We start from the raw sequence: 19,617 nt of genomic DNA, 5'->3' as shown, positions 1-19,617 counted from the left end.
CGCTGGAAGGCGCTGCGCCCTGAAACTCTGGCAGGGTTGGCAGACAAACCTCTCGAGGGCACTGAGGTGAGACGGGTACCATACAATGAGGTGGACCCTACTTTACCGCAGAAGGGGACGGCATCTTCAGTCATGACAGACATGCGTCAAGATTTCTTGGGCAAGGACTTGCCCACCTAAAGTACACCCCCAGAGCCGGCTTAGGTTGGGAAGTCCCTGGCTGAGAGCATTGCTTCAGCCTCCAGTCCCTAAACTAAATGAGCCAATGCACATTGGCATGCAATTATTGCATCCAACTGCCACTGATCACTGCGTGAGTTTAAGAGGGCAGCATGTGCAATGCATACAAGTTTTTCGCTGAGGAGCCAAGCCGGGAACCCGGCAGCTCAGCGGCGGTACATCAACCATGGCGATGGGACCTGGCGTCTCCGTTCCCTCCTTCAGGGAGCGAGGGTTACCATACGTAACTGAGACATTCCCTTTCTCGGTCACTCTCGACGCCACGTCGGTGTCCGACGAATATGGGATCCCTATCAAAGCGCCATGGGTGCTGCCCCTTCCAGTGCCCTGTGCGAGCTGCCTGCGCCCCTATTAGGTGTAGGCAGGGGCTCAGAACAAGTAGCTCCACTCACCATTGTCAAAGCACTACCTCACTGGGTGAGATTGGATAACACTGGGAAAACGTACCCGATCCACTTGGAGCCGGGACACTGCGGAAGCCCCATCCTTCCCGGAGGTCTTGGAGACAAATACACATATAGCATCCGTTTAGGAATATGAGGAGAAATTTGAGGTGACTAAAACCCTCTTGGGAAGGCAGAAGTCTGCCAGGGAAACACGGCTCTAAGGCTATACCGTGGACTATACACATACGAGTACTGCTTAGGTCTCAATATGGAACCCAGCCTTCCATGGTTCTCACGGATTCATCATGAAGGCCTGGCGTCGGACATTCCGCCGCGTCCAGCTGCCTAGGGTGATGGAGGATCTCAACAGGGTCTCCAGTACAGACAATCTGCAATGGCGAGAGTTTGCTCTTTTCCCAGCTGACCTGAAGGCCTAACAGGCTCAGGTGCAGGCGCACCACATCCCTGTGCTCGCACAACTGATCTCGAGACTGTGCTAGTATCAGCCAATCATCTAAGAAGTTGAAAAAGCTGCCTCCGTGACTTTCGTGTAGACACAGGGAGACTGGGACTGCCGGAAGGGCAGGACCTTGTACTGATATGCTAGTCCTTCGAACGCAAACTGCAGAAAAGGTCTGTGGTGCAGAAGTATGGACACATGAAAGTACACGTCCTTCAGGTCGATCGCTGCAAACCAATCTTGGGGATGGACGCACCTGAAAATGCGTTTCTGTGTCAACATTTTGAATGGTAGCTGATGGAGGGCCCGATTCAAAACTCGCAGATCCAAGATCAGTCGTAACCCACTGCCTTTCTTGGGTACAATGAAGTACAGGCTGTAAAACCCCGTCCTCATATCGGCTGGAGGGACCAGCTCTATCGCAGCCTTCGCCAGTAGGACTGCGATCTCTTTCCGCAAGACAGGGGCATCGGACGCTTTCACTGTAGTGAAGCGGACACCGCAGAGCTTGGGGGGAAGCCGGGTGATCTGAATCGCATGGCCGAGGCTGATGGTTCGCAGAAGCCAGCGAGACAAGCTGGGTAGCGCTGACCAGGCGCTTAAGAACCGTACAAGCGGGACCAGTGGAACCACAGCCGTACCCGCAGTGGGGCAGCTAGGTGGAACACCGGGACCCAACTCGGGCGGCTTGTGAGCAGGCCGGAGTGTGGTGCGAGTGTGGGGTGCAGGGCTCACCTGGTTCCACGGGTTGGCAGAGGGTGCATGAGTTGGGCCTTTGTTGACGCTCTCGAACCACCCGCTGCTGCCATCTGGCGAAGGAGGAGGATGAGTGATGTACGGTGATTGGCCGTCCGCAACTCTCCATGCCCTCCTGGGACCCAGAGAGGGAGAAAACTACTCTCCTGTTGAGATTTCCAGATTCTCCGCCTGGCCCTCCTCCAGGGGAGGGAGAGGTGCCTTCACCATCCCCCAGAAAGCAGCTACCTCTCTCTGGGTCACCCGTCCCAGGGCCTCTTGCTCTTCTGCTCACCGCCAAGTTTGACGGGTGCCAGGACGGGAGGGGCAGCCTGCGTGCGCCCAGCTCCACGGCACCACTTGGAGGCTGCTGCAGATGTAAGGCGTGAGCGGGGGCGGATGCAGGGGGCTGCCCTCGGTGATGAGCTAGCCTGGGCACAGCAGCCGGCGGGTGGGTGGAGATAGCAGCAGCTGCCTGCCGGGGCAGGATGTGTCGGATCATGTGTCTGCTTCTGGGCAGCCGAGACTTGCTGAGACTTGCTGGATATCGACTGCGTCGCCAAAGAGGCTGGTCTGGGACACAGGGGCATTGAGAAACCGGACCTTGTCAGTGTCCCTCATGTCTGGACCACTAATGTGGACATCGCACGACCCAGCGAACTCGCGGTGACCTTCGCCGCTCGAAGCGCAAGGTCAGTGGCGGTTCAGAGTTCTTCCAGAAGCGCTGGATCATGACCACCCTCGTGCAGGTCCTTCAGTGCCTTAGCCTGGTGCACCTGCAGTAACGCCATAGCGTGTAAGGCGGAAGCAGCTTCCACATAGGCACATAGGCACTGCCGGTCAGACCAGACAAGTGAAAGCATAGCTGCCACTACGGGATCTGACTCAGGCTTTGTCACCATCCCAGAGGAACGGTAGCACAGCTGAATCTTCATCCGACAGCTCTCCCTCCGATGCTGAGATCGACATCTGGTCAGGAGGAGTCCCACTGGATACTACTGGTACGCTCCTTGAAGAGGGCCCAGCGCGTTCCGTGGGTTGCTTCTGCCGGAAGTGGTTCTCGTTTGTCGGCCGCCAGAACGAGCCCCAGATCGCGGCCGCGGAACTCTGCCCCTCTGTAGGTAGCGGAGCCTGGTTTGCAGCTCCGAGATGGTCATATTCCCGCAGTGAGTACATGACTCATCCACGAAAGCCACCTCAGCGTGCTCGACGCCCAGACACATGATGTAGCGATCGTGACCATCACCCATTGCCAGGTAACGACCGCACCCAGAAACGCACGGGTGAAACGGCATCCTTATAAGATAGAAGATATCTCCTATAGAAGAGCGTTAAAAACTGCTAGATCTATTTTTTGTTAGAGTGTTTAATTTGTGTTTGGTGTTATTTATTTATTTTTTACATTTTTTATTTAACATATATAAGCTTTATTAAATGAACTATGATTTATAAGCTGTTTTCTTGTGGGGCCTATCAAATCAATGTAGATTGCCAAATGACCTAAATGATGCCTTCTGAAGGGACTGTTTATACTATTATCATTTTCAACAGATTTAAAAAAAATAAAAGAAATAAAATAGATATGGTCCTTGAATATGATTCGTTAAAAAAACTTGTGAAGCAGTTGTAAATTACTCAAGAAACACATACCTGTGACCTCATTACATCATTATTACTGCATCATTACTCTTGAGCATATTGGCAAATAAATGGAAAATGGTATCTCAATATATATATATTGTTAAAGATTGAAACGTTTGGGGATCATATTTAGTAAGAATAAGAGCAAAAATCATAAATAAACAAACAACAACAACAAGAAAAAAAGGGGAGACTAAATCCTACTGGGTACAGATTTGTCGAAGGCTGTCTTATATTTAATACAGGATTTCACATATCTTTTTGCAAAGACTTGGCAGGTTTTTATAATATATTAATATTTATACATAATATGAATTATATTTGATTTGTAAAATATATACATTTATGTTTGTGTATTATTCAACAGTCTTCATCTCCATTCTAAGTAGTGTCTGTAAACAGGGTGATGTAAATGAGAAAATGTGTGCTTTCATCGAGTGGTTTAGGATACATTTTTCAGTCATTAATAACTTTATTTCTGCTCTGTACCTCACACAAAAACTATTGTGTTCTGCCAGAGAAAACTGTGACTGCAACACATCATCATTTGGACTACTTTTGGTACTGGTTCTGACAAATTTGTGATTACACTTGTTTTTACATGTTTTTCTATTTTCTATAACTCTGCATATTTTTAAGAAATTGTGATAGTTAAGTTTAGAGGTAGGAGTGGGATTAGCAGCTCAACATATTTAAATGCAATATTGTTTTATTAAAATATAAATGTTATATAAAATGTAAATGACTATAAACTTTAATAAAAAACAATTATACCCAGATTTAGCTTTATACAGATAACCAAAACTAAATTAATCACCACACTGACCTTTAAATCAACTAATTTAACTTACAAAGCACATATAATGTAGCAGTTTCAAAAACCTACTTCACTAAAACTGAACTTCATAAACATAATTAAACATATATATTCAAAACCACACACTCTGCAAAGCATTTATCATGAACCTTGATGACTCTGTTCTGTACGCACAGTAAAAGAGAATATGTGGTCACATGGTTGAATACAGTCTGTCTGTCTTGACCAATATATGATACATATTTACAGCCCACACAGTGAATGAAAATTATACACATAAACAAAACTATCAACATATTAACAGGTTTCAATGTAAAAAGGATCTTAGCCAAATAAAAATAAGGCCATGACAAGAACATAGAATGAAACACAAGGGTATCATACTTGTTTATTTCTTTTGTTAATTAATGTCTCCACTTTAAATTTAAAACTCAAACTAAGACTTTAGAACTGTATGTTAGCATTAGATATTGTGCTTTATCCTCCACAAAAATCATTTATAATCTTTAAAAATGTCCACAAGAGAGGATGCTGGCTCAAATATTTTAAATGTTAAGATGTGTTTAACAGATATTTTAAACCAGCGGTAGAATAAAGCATAGATAAGAGGATTTAGACCGGAGTTAACATACAAAGTCCATAACAGAAATGTCACTGTGGCAGGAGATATAACTGTAGTACCTGTTGCTGACAATATATAGGGAATATAGCAAAGCAGATAAACTGTCACAATGATCCCTAATGTCAGAGCAGCTTTGCTCTCAGATTTCCTCCTCACTGATCCTTCTGTTACACATTTACCACTCTTCATCAGGGAGTTTATAACTTTCACTTGCTGATGTGCGACATAGAAAATCCTCAAATATAAAGTTATAATCAGGGTACAAGGTAACAAGAAGGAAAAAAAAAGGTCAGTTGATGTCCAAGAAAAACTTATTACTAAATAGCATTTTCCATAGCACATATCTGATCCTTGGGAAGCTGCAAAATGTCTGCCACTAACTAAATAGCCAATATTGTAGGTTGAAGAGAAAAACCAGCAGAGACAGATGCTTATTAAAGTTTTAGTCATCGTTATTTTCTGTGGGTACAATAAAGGGTGACACACAGCCACATAACGATCGACAGCAATTAAAACTAAATTACAAATAGATGTTGAGATGAGCAGTCCCATGATTATCATAAACACGTCACAGGAAGTGTCTCCAAAGTACCAACATGTCTCAATTAGCTTGATGGCATCCACAGGCATGACAATAAGCCCTACAATCATATCGGCCACAGCCAGAGAGAGAATGATCAAGTTGGTTGGAGTGTGAAGCTTCTTGAAATGAGAGATGGAGATGATCACCAGCAGGTTCAGAAACACAGTCCATGCTGACAGCAATGAAAAAAACACATACATGATATTGTATTCATAACTGGATCGCTTTCCCTTGATACATGATGAGTTGATGGCAGGAAAGCAGTATTGAGTTTCCTGATCCTCTGACCCATAGACCATGATTAGATTTCCTCCTGTTATGAGTTTGTTCTGCTCTTCTTACTGTCCTTTCATTTATACAGTGTCTAGGTCAGGTTGACCAACCCATCCACCGCCCACACTGATGCTGTATAATGATGTAACTTCTTTATTTTAATAATTCAAACATGGTAGTCAAATTGCTGGATACAAGAGCCAAAAATCAAGGTAAGAATCTAAATATTTTGCTTCAACATGATGCTAAGTCCATTGTAAAGTCCGAAAAAATTTACCAGTAAAATTTAACTTAAAAAGTAGCACAGATACAGTAATAGTTCACCCAGAATCATACTTTTATACATATATCAACTATTTTCTAAATATCTTCTATTGTACTGCACCAAAAAAAACAACAACATAAAAGTGAGTAAATGATGACAATGTTCTTTATTGGATGAAGTCTCACAATAGAGAAGTCTGTACTAATAAAATCTCTAAGGTTTGTTTACATATTTCTTTAATGATGTGATGCAATTGCATTGTGAAAATTGTGTGATAAGGAATGATCCTCTGTGCTTCCACATCATTTCTCGCATGAGTTTCTGAACATCAAGTTTCACAACATTCTGATTATTATGTCAAGTGTGAGCTCATGAATCTGCTTTTGACAATTGCAAAGAAGATTAACAGATTGTTAATTTGTATCCCCGCCCTCAGACAGTAAAATGCAATTTCTTTTTTTTAACACAGATTTTAACATCACTTCCGATTAATTTTATATCATGAGTGCAGCACCCATGAAGCACCCGTACCGCTCGTTAGCATTTGTTAGCCAGTTAGCTTGTCATTCTCATTTCCAATTGAGTTTCAATTCATGTCTATAACCATTGTCTTTTTTTATTTTGCCCTGTTTCTTTTCTCTCTCACACCATTTTTCATGATTTCATCACAGTTGTAAGTCAGTATCGTTCTTCAGTCATGGTGAGTAATGGCTTCTTCTCCTGCTATTGTTGTTTGCACCGCCTGCCTGGCACATGTATAGTTTAGCTCTCTCTGTTGGTGACGAGCGACTCACATGTGATAAATGCAGGTAAATTGTTAGGCTGTCAGAGAAGGTTTTGGTATTATAGGTACACATCCAAAATTTGAGGACAGTAAGAATGTGGGGGCTGGATATACAGCTTTGGATGTGACTAGCTCAGCTTGATTACGGTTACAGAGCCTCTGAAGCAGGTTGATTGGTTGACTGTGAGGCGGCATAGTTGTGGGTCAAAACATCACTCTTAAATGTGGTGGCTAAATTCATTAAGACTGTTTGACTTCACTTTAAAGAGGTGTTATAACTTGCAAGTATGATGTCAGACACAGTAATATCGTCACCTCCCTGCTTACCCTGGTAATGAGATACATAGCAGACTGTTGTAAAACAATGGCTGGATGTCTAAGTGGTGCCCGCAGAATAACATAGGTTTTTTGGACAATTGGATGAGTTTTTGGAGCAGACCTGACCTGTTGAAAAGAGATGATCTTCATCCCTCCTGGGGTGGTGCCTCTCATCTCTGTAGAAATATGGAACATATTCTTAAAATTTGAACTTGACTAACTGGGGCCCAGGTCAGGAAGCAGACAGACATGACAGAAATCAGTTAATTCTCTTTCACCTTGATCTCACACTGTAGAAACTGTCTGTTCCCTGAACTAGAAAAAAAAATCCAAACAAATTTAAGAGTGACAATTTAATTGATGTTCAATAAATAAAAATATATATAGCTGTAATAAGGATAAACAAATCATAACGCTTGGCTTATTGAATAGCCTTTCCACAAAAGCACTTTTTGTAAATTATATGATCACTGATCATAACCTAGATGTGCTCTGTTTGACAGAAATGTGGCTAAAACATGATGATTACATTATTTTAAATGAGTCTACCCCCTAAGATTACTTTTATGGACACGAGCCACATCCAAAAGGTAAAGGGGGAGGTGTTGCTAAAATATATTACAAAGGTTTGAGTATTTTTCACAGGGTGAGCTTTGAGTATAACTCGTTTGATGTAATTGGGCTTCATATAACATTATCCAGTGTTCATAATTAATCTCCTGTGATGTTTGTACTGGCTACTGTATATAGGCCACAAGAACACTATACAGAATTGATTAAATCATTTGTTGGCTGCAGATACAGTTTTAATCATTGGTGATTTTAATATCCATGTTGATAATGAAAAAGATGCATTGGAATCAGCATTCATAGACATTTTGAATGCTATTTTGGTAAGACAACATGAGTTAGGGCCTACTCATTGTCTAAATACTGCTCTAAATTTAATACTGTCACATTGAATTGATGTTGATGGTGTTGAAATTATGCAGCCAAGCAATGATATCTGAGTTCATTAACTAGTCTTGTGAAAAGTTCATATAGCTAAAAAATTTAATTTGAACCACAAAAGACTGTTCTGATTTATCTCAAATGTAACCCTTGTTCCTTTAAGAAACAAGACACTGCAGCGAATGCTTTGGGGAATGCCTTTGGCGAGGCCGACTCTGAATATCATGTGCAATCTGTGCAATGGAAGGACGTGGTGATGTAACAACCAGGAAGCTATAAAAGCACATTCCACGCTGCTGGCTTCAGGTTTGAGTAGGGAAATACAACTTTTTGTCTTACCTAATTTAATGAGCCGTAGTCTCTCTTCCTTGTACCTGACTGCCTGTGATGCATTACAATCCTCCGACAAGAAAGTTATCCATGTTATTCCTCACGTTTTTCCAAGTCCAAGCTTAATTCACTCATTATTTCAGCTTCAAAAGTCCACTTGATGTCATGGTGACGGATGACAAATGCAACTGTGCACATGTACATTCTGAATTGAGTTAACTCGCATAATAACTTAGACTGTTTGCCCTTTTGAACTATAATAACAATTGCTCCTTCAGTGCCATGGCCGCTGACGTTATTTATTTGCTATCACCTCTGTGCTCTCTGATCTGCGTCAAGTCTGAATCTGAAAAACTTAAAGATTAAACGGTTAATTTATATTATAATAAAAATGGGAGAAAATGTAAAGCTTGGTTTGGCGGTCAAAGTCATTGTGTCCCTTACTGGCTGCCATAGAAACATGACACGCGCTTGAGACTGCACATGCGTGCTAGCTGCATCAACCTAAAATATGCTTTTTGACACAATTTGAGCCTCAAAGAAAACATTTATGTGACAGTTCACCTCAGATTTTGTTGCTGATTTGAAATATATTAAATATGAGTGTGTCAAGTCTGCAAGCATTATTACCGTCAATGCACTTGCATTAACTCTGTGCGCTCTGTTTCTAATGGCAGAAAAAGAGAGAGAGATCACTTTTTTTGGCACATACTTTTCTTTTCCCAATTTTACAAGTTGCAAGTTGCAAAAAGCACAAGCAGTTTCTGATCACGGCCAGTTGTTCTCCAAGTCCGATGACTCCGAACGCATGGGTATTACACACAATGTTTAACAGACCCTGGACCCGAAGTAATAGATTCAGACCCGACCCGGTCCCGGCTGATCATTTAAAATATAGACCTGACCTGGGGAGCGTTTTCTAAAACCATAGTTGCTAACTAAGTTAGCAACTTTGTTGGTTGCAATATAACTTACAATTGCCAACCAACTAAGTTGCTCACAGGTTAGAAACTATGCTTTTGGGAAACGCAACCCTGTACGGGTCCCAGGTCGAGTCCAGAGTCAAAGGGTCTCGGGTGCACTGTGAAGATATCTAGCATCCAGTCCCAGAGGAGCTGGATGAACTAGGGAGAACCAGAGGGGACCTTGCAATGTCTCAAGTCGCAAATAAGTCCAAAAAGCCTCCATATCCGCTTCACCACCTTTGGGTGAAGCCTCAATTCCCCAGATATCTGCCACTGTTTTGACAGTATGTCTGCTCCCACACTCAATCTCCCAGTAATATACACTGCTCTGAATGAGATGAGTTTGTCCTGGGACCACAAAAGGATCTGGTGTGCCAGTTTATACAAAGGGTGCGAACGCAGACCTCTATGGTGATTGATATAAGAAACCACCGATGTGTTGTCACACATGGTTACCTCTCAGGTCTGGGAGGAAATATTTCAATACTCGATACACAGCTAGCATCTCTAGACAATGATATGCCATGTCAGATGGCGACCACTCCACAGACCATGAGCAGGGTGGCACTCATGACCAGACCCCAACTGGTGAGGAACGCGTCTTTCACAAGTGTTACATGGCGACAAAGAGCTCCCAGCACTGGGCCCTGATTCAAGAACAAAGGTTCCTTCCACATGTCTAAGGCACGAAGGCATCACCATTCGAAGTGCATTCCCCCTCGGGGAAAATCCATTGGTCTTGAGCCACCACTGTAGGGGTCCCATGTACAGCAGGCCAAAAGTTATCATGTTGGACGCAGCTGCCATCCGACCTAACAATCTCTGAAACTGTTTGACAGTGAGTGAATGGCCTTCTTTGACTGTCTTGCTTGATGTGAGGATCGACTCAATAAGAGGAGAAGACAGACATCCCTGCATCGTGGGTGAATCCCACACTATGTCTAGATCGGTGGTTCCCCTAACTGGAGAAAGTACACTCTTTCTGGCGTTCAGTCCCAAACCCAGCTCCCCCATGTGAGTGAGAATAACATCTCGATGTCTAACCGCCATTTTCTCTGATTGACCTAAAATCAACCAATCATCTATATATAAAACCGATTCCAAAAAAGTTGGAACACTGTAAAAATTATGAGCAAAAAAAGGAATGGAATAATTTACAAATCTTATAAACTTATATTTTATTCACATTAGAATATAGATAACATATCTAATGTTGAAATTGAGAGATTTCGAAATGTCATGCCAAATTTTTGGCTCTTTTTGGATTTCATGAGAGCAACACATTCCAAAAAAGTTGGTACAGGTCAGAGATGGGACCAAGTCACACATGTGCAAGTCTCAAGTAAGTCTCAAGTCTTAACCTTCAAGTCTCAAGTAAGTCCCAAGTATTTTTTTCTTGGGCAAGTCAAGTCAAGTCACAAGCTATGTCAAGTCAAGTCAAGTCAAGTCCTGTAGTAGGTCAAGTCAAGTCCAAGTCAAGTCACCTTATTGTAATTTTACCTGCAGAGTCTGATCTTAATAAAGTTAAAAAAACAAGTTATAAGTAACTGTCAGTAAATTAAAATAATTTGGATTTGCATTGTAAATACTCATGTTCAGTAAAATACATCATGGAATCAAACAAAATTGTAACTTCATAAAATTATTTATTTTTCACTTCTGCCAACAGTGTTTGAAATGTTTTACATTTTCAACATTGAATCCATAAAACAAATAACAGTTAAACATCCAACAGACTCCTCTCTGAACACCTGTCTCTCTCTCAAACACAGTTTACATACAACATTAAACTTTGTTACATTTCTCCTCTCTCTCACACGCACACACACACACACACACACACACACACACACACACACACACACACACACTCTCTCTCTCAAAATATAATCATAAGTCATTACCTCTATTACAAGGTATTGCACTTGCAAAATATAAGATTCAAGAGAGTCTTGTCTGCAAGCCAAGCATGATGTGCCCTATCCCACCATGGGGTGAGCTCGCGCAAAACAAAACACATCTTCAGCACAGCGACTCATTTGCACGTCTCTGATTGGCCAATGCATTCAACAGACATGTCTGTGATTGGCTACAATGCTCAACGCTGCAAAAGCACGTCGTGAGTACCTTTTAATGCAAAGGGAATATATATATATATATATATATATATATATATATATATATATATATATATATATATATAACCGTAATATGCACTTCTCATGATTAGGTAATCGCGGCAGCTGTAGTCTTATCCCCCTTAGCCCAGCCCTAGCGCTTTTTTGGAACGTGTTTTTTTGACGGCCTGCTAGCGGATCGTTAGGGGGCGTTAACATCTGCACATATTTCCGCACGTCGTGAGTACCTTTTAATGCAAAGGGAATATATATATATATATATATATATATATATATATATATATATAACCGTAATATGCACTTCTCATGATTAGGTAATCGCGGCAGCTGTAGTCTTATCCCCCTTAGCCCAGCCCTAGCGCTTTTTTGGAACGTGTTTTTTTGACGGCCTGCTAGCGGATCGTTAGGGGGCGTTAACATCTGCACATATTTCCAATGTAGGCGCGCTCATAATGGAAGCAACGCAGTCGCTATGCGGGCATGGTGCGACACGCTCGTTTTTTCCAGGCGCGTCCGCACCGCATCGAGTTAAAACCATCTCAACTTTTCAGAATGCCCAAACAATCAGCTCCATCCTTTCCCGTAACAACAGGAAAGTAAGTAACGGCTTAAGCCCCCTTAGCCCAGCCCTAGCGTTTTTTTGGAATGCGTTTTTTTGACGGCCTGCTAGCGGACCGTTAGGGGGCGTTCACATATGCACATATTTCCAATGTAGGCGCGCGGTATGCGTGCTCATAATGGAAGCAATGCAGTCGCGACCGGACGCGGTGCGACGCGCTCGTTTTTTCCAGGCGCGTCTGAAACGCATCGAGTTAAAAACATCTCAACTTTTCAGAATGCCCAAACAATCAGCTCCATCCTTTCCCATAACAACGTTGAAAGCTCAGCCAAGATGAAGGAGGGGGGGGGGGTTGCTAAGGGGATCTTGTGCTTTGAAAAATAAAAATAAATACAGAATTCATATTTTCTAATTATTAATTAAAAATAATTAATTCTAAACTTACTCATTATATCCACAAAAATTATAAGATAGGACAAATAAAATTAGAAAATATGAATTCTGTATTTATTTATTTTCACGCTTCTTGCGCACACTAGTTCTGATCGTACGTATAGTAACTCGGAAACTACGCAAGAATTGTAGTATGTTTGCGTAAAGGAAACAGGCATTCCGAGGGGAACAGAATCGACTGCTACACCGCATCTGCTGGTAGGTGCCCCCCCACGCACAAAAGTGAAACTCGGCCTATGCTGCAAATCCATTTATCCTTTGCTGAAATTTCCGCGTCTTTCATGAAGAAAGTGCGTCACGGTTGCTTAGCAATGGCAGACGCCTCCGGGGCGCAACTGCCCGAGCGCTTTGGAAAGAAGGAGAAAGCAGCGCACCCAGCGTTTTCCACGCTTCTTTAGGGGCGAATTATTGAAGACAAAAACGATGACCGTCTCTAACCCTCAGGCTGACATGTTGATGTGATGTGATATCTGATCTAAGTGGGCGTGGTGTGCGTAAGGTAGAGAGGGCATGACTGATGATAGTGTCCTTATCCAGTCATGGCAACGCTATTCTCAGCCTGTGCTCCAGCTGAGTAATCAACTTTATTTTAAAAAAATAATTTATATAGTTTATATTCAAACTGAAAACATGATGTGATTAACACTCAAGTCATTCAAGTCATCGTCTCTCAAGTCAAGTCAAGTCCCGAGTCTTTAACTTCCAAGTCCAAGTCAAGTCTCAAGTCATAAAAATAGCGACTCGAGTCAACTCGAGTCCAAGTCACCAAGTCACAAGTCCCCATGTCTGGTACAGGTAACAATAAGAGGCCAGAAAAGTTAAATGTACATATAAGGAACAGCTGGAGGATCAATTTGCAACTTAATAGGTCAATTGGCAACATGATTGGGTATAAAAAGAGCCTCTCAGTGTGGCAGTGTCTGTCAGAAGTCAAGATGGGCAGAGAATCACCAATTCCCCCAAAGCTGCGGCGAAAAATAGTGGAGCAATATCAGAAAGGAGTTTCTCAAAGAAAAATGTAAGTGTTTGAAGTTATCATCATCTACAGTACATAATATCATACAAAGATTCAGAGAATCTGGTACAATCTCTGTGCGTAAGTGTCAAGGCCGGAAAACCATACTGGATGCCCATGATCTTCGGGCCCTTAGACGGCACTGCATCACATGCTACTGTAATGGAAATCACAACATGGGCTCAGGAATACTTAGAGAAAACATGGTCGTGAACACAATTCACTGTGCCATTCGCCGTTGCCAGCTAAAACTCTATAGGTCAAAAAAGAAGCCATATCTAAACATGGTCCAGGAGTGCAGGCATTTTCTCTGGGCCAAGGTTAATTTAAAATGGTAAACTGTTCTGTGGTCAGACAAATCAAAATGTTAAGTTCTTTTTTTTTCTTTTTTTTTTTCGACGAAAACCTTGGGCCAAAGCGAGCCAGCTGGGGCTAGAGGACTGGTTATGATCAAAGGTGGAGTTTCTTCGCGTCTAGAGAGCGTCAGCACCGTGGATCATTTCAAAAAGCAAACATAACACCAGCATTAAAAACTTTTTAAATAAGTTGAGCTCAAAACTCACTTTCATTCAGTAGCAAGTGTTGGAAATAACTTGTTCCGATGTGGATTATATTCACCATACAAGGCAGACATATTTATAACCGATGCAAAAGACTATGCACGCTAGTCATTAACATTACCATAGTAAACATGGTAAATTTGACAGCTGGAGAAATCTTTCATAAGTCTCGTCCCATTTAGTTTTTGTTTGGGAGCTTTTATAAAAATATAGAAATTATCATTCTTTCTAAATGTGATGTGTATAGGCTACTGTGACTTCAAATAAACATAAACAGACTCGACTGAATAGCAGACTATGTTCATAATGTTCTATTTCTGTGTGACTAATTTTCAATCCTGATAAATTAATTCATTATGATCCATCACCGTATTACAGTAAAACATAGATGCTTTTGGATTAAAATATTAAACAAAGCATACAAACAAACTGCTGCTTTTATCGTGTTTGTTTTTTGATCGCACTATTTCCAGTGACTTATTTCTCATTCGTTTACTGATACCTTCTCTTTGTTGTTGAAATGAAGTGGTTGCGTGACGTTGTTCCTGAGAGGTATAAAAAGGACAGGCTTTAGTGAAGAGCAGCGGAGCTTCAGGCTCGACTGTGAAAATGCAGCACTAGTCTGGCCTCGGTGCTACAGGCCCGAGGCTATTAGCCCAGCCCGTGTCCATTTTAAGCCCTGGGTCGCACTGGCCCGACAGTAGAAATGCAGTCATGGCCTTTCCCAACTTTTTTGAGATGTGTTGATGACATGAAATTTAAAATCAACTTATTTTTCTTTAAAAATTATAGATTTTCTCAGTTTGATGTCATCTATGTTGTATTCTGAATAAAATATAGAAATTTGAAACTCCCATATCATTGCATTCTGTTTTCATTCACAATTTGTACAGCGTCCCAACTTTTTTGAAATCGGGTTTGTAATTGAGAATGCGGATGCCCTGCATACGCAGAGGAACCAGAGCCACATCTACACATTTCGTAAACGTGCGGAATGAGAGTGCAGGGCCGAAGGGAAGTATTCGATATCGGTAAGCTCCGCCCCCGAAAGTAAACCTCAGAAACTTCCTGTGTTGTGGAAGGATGGAGACATGAATGTATGCATCTTTGAGATCTATCATGACAAACCAATCCTCTGATCTTATTTAATAACTGAGCGGATCAGCAGACATATATCTCAGTTTGGACGCAACACCCCCTCCTTCTTTTGAACTATGATATACCAGCTCTAAAACCTGGATTCTTGAAGAGGGACCACCTCTATGGCCTCCTTCCTTAATAGGGTATTCACTTCTTGTTTCATAACCAGAGCCTGCTGGGGGCCGACTAGTGTTGGGATAACTCCATTGAATCTCGGCAGATGAGAGCCAAACTGAATGCAGAAGCCTTTTTCTACTGTGCGCAGGACCCATTGAGATAAATTTGGCAGTAGTTTCCACGCTAAATAAATCTACTAAGGGAATAAGTGACCTCTGGTGTAAGAGGAGCCCGAAGTGGTAGCAAGCCTCTCAGCTCTACTACGCTCACGGGCAGAAATAACTGAGATCAGCATCGCTGGAAGGCGTTGTGCCCAGAAACTCTGGCAGGGTTGGCAGACTGACCTCCCAAGGGCACTAAGGTGAGACGGGTAACATATAATGAGGTGGACCCCGCTCTACCCCAGTAGGGGACACCCTCTTCAGTCATGACCGAAACGTGTCAGGACTTATTTGGCAAGGACTTCCCCGCTTAAAGTATGGCCCCCAGTATTGCTTCAGGCTCTGGTTTCGAAACGGGGTGCGTGGGCAGTAATGCTCTGTTTGTACTTGGAGGGGCCTGCTCCCGCCCAGCAGCCCTTCCAGTACATCTAACTCCTCACAGTCAGATAAATAAAGAATTTAATTCCTCAGAATTAAATGCAGCTAAACTACCAGACACTTAAACATGGTCTGGCATGGAAAAATTCATAAAAAAAATTATAATTATATAATCATTTTTTATGGCAAAATTATATATCTAACTTCTCATAGTCAGATAAATGCCTCATTATTAAATGGAGTTTAAACAATCAGAAAAAAGACTCTCATTAAAACTGAAAAAGATGTAATACATGCATTGCTTCGACAGTGCACGAGCCGCTTAGTCACACAAACAAATATTATTCTCCTCTGAGAGCAGCAGCGAGTTCACAATCAGAGGAGGAAGAACTGCAACGCCGCCACAGAGAAATCTGTGACTGCAACACATCATCAGATGGACTACTTTTGGTACTGTTTCTGACAAATTTGTGATTACACTTGTCTGTTATGTTTTTTCTATATAACTGTACATATTTTTTTTAAGAAATTGTGATAGGTAACTTTAGAGATAGGAGTGGGATTAGCAGCTCAACATAAAGTTTTAATGCTATATTGTTTTATTCAAATACAAAATTTATATAAAATGTGATTATAAACTTCAATAAGAAACAATTATACCCAAATTTAACTTTATACAGATAAGCAAAACTAAATGAATCACCAAACTGACCTTTAAATTAACTAATTTAACTTACAAAGCACATATAATGCAGCAGTGTCAAAACCTACTTGAATAAAACTGAACTTCATAAACATAATCAAACATATATATATATATATATATATATATATATATATATATATATATATATATATATATATATATATTAAAAACGACACACTCTGCAAAGCATTTATTATGAAACTTGATGACTCTGTTCTGTAGGCACAGTAAAAGATAATATGTGGTCACATGGTTGAATAGTGTGTCTGTCTTGACCAATATACTGTATGATACATATTTACAGCCCACAGAGTGAATGAACATTATACACATAAACAAAACTATCAAAATATTAACATGTTTCAGTGTTAAAAATAATCTTAGCCAAATACAAATAAGGCCATAACAAGAACATAGAATGAAACACAAGGGTATCATACTTTTTTCCCCTTCTGTTAATGAATGTCTCCACTTAAAATGTAAAACTCAAACTAAGACTTTAAAACTGTTTGTTAGCATTAACAATTTTGCTTTACCCTCCACAAAAATAATTAATAATCTTTAAAAATGTCCACAAGAGAAGATCCTGGCTCGAATATTTTAAATTTTAAAATGTGTTTAACTGATATTTTAAACCAGCGGTAGAATAAAGCATAGATAAGAGGATTTAGACCGGAGTTAACATACAAAGTCCACAATAGAAATGTCACTGTGGCAGGAGATATAACTGTAGAACATGTTGCAGACACTATATAGGGAATATAGCAAAGCAGATAAACTGTGACAATGATTCCTAATGTCAGTGCAGCTTTGCTCTCAGATTTCCTTCTCACTGATCCTTCTGTTACACATTTACCACTCTTCATCAGGGAGTTTATAACTTTCACTTGCTGATGTGCGACATAGAAAATCCTCAAATATAAAGTAATAATCATAGTACAAGGTAACAAGAAGGAAAAAAAAAGGTCAGTTGATGTCCAAGATAAACTTATCACTAAATAGCATTTTCCATAACACCCATCTGATCTTTGGGAAGCTGCAAAATATCTGCCACTAACTAAAAAGCCAATATTGTATGTTGAAGAGAAAAACCAGCAGAGACAGATGCTTATTAAAGTTTTAGTCATTGTTATTTTCTTTGGGTACAATAAAGGGTGACACACAGCCACATAACGGTCGACAGCAATTAAAACTAAATTACAAAGAGATGTTGAGATGAGCAGTCCCATGATTACCATAAACACATCACAGAAAGTGTCTCCAAAGTACCAACATGTCTCAGTTAGTTTGATGGCATCCACAGGCATGACAATAAGCCCTACAAGCATATCAGTCACAGCCAGAGAGAGAATGATCAGGTTGGTTGGAGTGTGAAGCTTCTTGAAGTGAGAGATGGAGATGATCACCAGCAGGTTCAGAAACACAGTCCATGCTGACAGCAATGAAAAAAACACATACATGATATTGTATTCATAACTAGAGCGCTTTCCCTTGATACATGATGAGTTGATGGCAGGAAAGCAATATTGTGTTTCATAAACCATGAGTAAATTGACTCCTGTGAGGAGTTTGTTCTGCTCTTCTTACTGTCCTTTAATTTATACAGTGTCTAGATCAGATTGACCAACCCATCCACCGCCTACACTGATGCTGTAATTATTTTAATAATTCCAAACTTGGTAGTCAAATTGCTGTGCAGAAGAGCCAAAAATCAAGATATGGATCTAAATATTTTGCTTTTACATGATGCTATATCCACAGTAATGTCCAACAACATTGACCAACAAAATAAAACTTAAAAAGGAGCAAAGATACAGTTATAGTTCACCCAGAATGGAAAATTATCATCATACTTTTATAAATAGATCAACTATTTTCTAAATATCTTCTGTTGTACTGCACCAAAAAAGAAACAACATGAAACAAAATAAAAGTGAGTAATTGATATAATTGATATCCAATATTCTTTATTGGATGGACTTTTCATTTAAAGCTCACTGTAAAAATGGATCTCAAAAGAGAAGTTTGTACTAATAAAATCTCTAAGATTTGTTTGCAGATTTCTTTAATGATGTAAGTGCATTGTGAAAATCATGTGATAAGTGATGATCCTCTGTGGTTCCACATCACTTCTCACATGAGTTTCTGAACATCAAGTTACACAACAAACTGATGTTTATGTCAAGTGTGAGCTCATGAATCGGCGTTTGACAACTGGAAAGAACGGATGGTTAATATTGTATAAAGATCCATCTTTGTACTGTGCATAATGTGTATAACTCAGGATGTATGCATTTTTGAATACATTTTTTTTTAAACACAGGTAATATCACTTAACACCGTTATATTAGTGGTGCTTGCCGGAGGATCTATGACTTCTGGAAGCTCCTCTTTTAGCTGCTTAGATGGTAGAGGGTCTAACATACATGTTGTTGGTTTAGATGTTCTCTTTCTCCTATAGTAGAGAATGAGTGGACCAGTTCCTCAGGAGGTCTATAGTGCATTGTATGATGTGATACTGTAGCTGACGGCTGAATGGTCACAATTTTATCTCTAATAGTATCGATTTTAGAAGTAAAGTAATTCATAAAGTCATTACTGCTGTGATATTGGGAAATGTCAACACTTGTTCAGGCTTTATTTTTCGTTAATTTAGCCACTGTATTGAATAAATACCTGGGGTTATGTTTGTTTCCATCTAAAAGAGAAGAAAAGTAATCGGATCTAGCAGTTTTTAATGCTTTTCTGTAGGATAGGTTACTTTCCCGCCAAGCAATACAAAATACCTATTTTTTGTTTTGTTTTCCTCCAGCTGAGCTCCATTTTCCGGGATGCTCTCTTTAGGGTGCGAGTATGCTCATTATACCATGGTGTCAGACTGGTTTCCTTAACATTCCTTAAGCGTAAAGGAGCAGCTGTATTTAAAATGCTAGAAAAGAGAGAGTCCATAGTTTTTGTTACATCATCAAGTTGTTCTGAGGTTTCGGATTATGCTAAGGAATTTGGATACATCAGGAAGA

At 40.7% G+C, this 19,617-nt stretch overlaps 2 pseudogenes; both read right to left on the bottom strand.

Moving 5' to 3' along the window:
• Positions 1–4,772: 4,772 nt before the first annotated feature.
• Positions 4,773–5,837, bottom strand: LOC113054853 (trace amine-associated receptor 13c-like; annotated as a pseudogene).
• An 11,311-nt stretch (positions 5,838–17,148) lies between these two features.
• Positions 17,149–18,192, bottom strand: LOC113053916 (trace amine-associated receptor 13c-like; annotated as a pseudogene).
• Between the last annotated feature and the right edge of the window lie 1,425 nt (positions 18,193–19,617).

This window comes from Carassius auratus, chromosome 35 (assembly GCF_003368295.1).
Source record: "Carassius auratus strain Wakin chromosome 35, ASM336829v1, whole genome shotgun sequence".
Lineage (NCBI taxonomy): Eukaryota > Metazoa > Chordata > Actinopteri > Cypriniformes > Cyprinidae > Carassius > Carassius auratus.
This window is presented reverse-complemented; position numbering and strand designations above follow the sequence as displayed.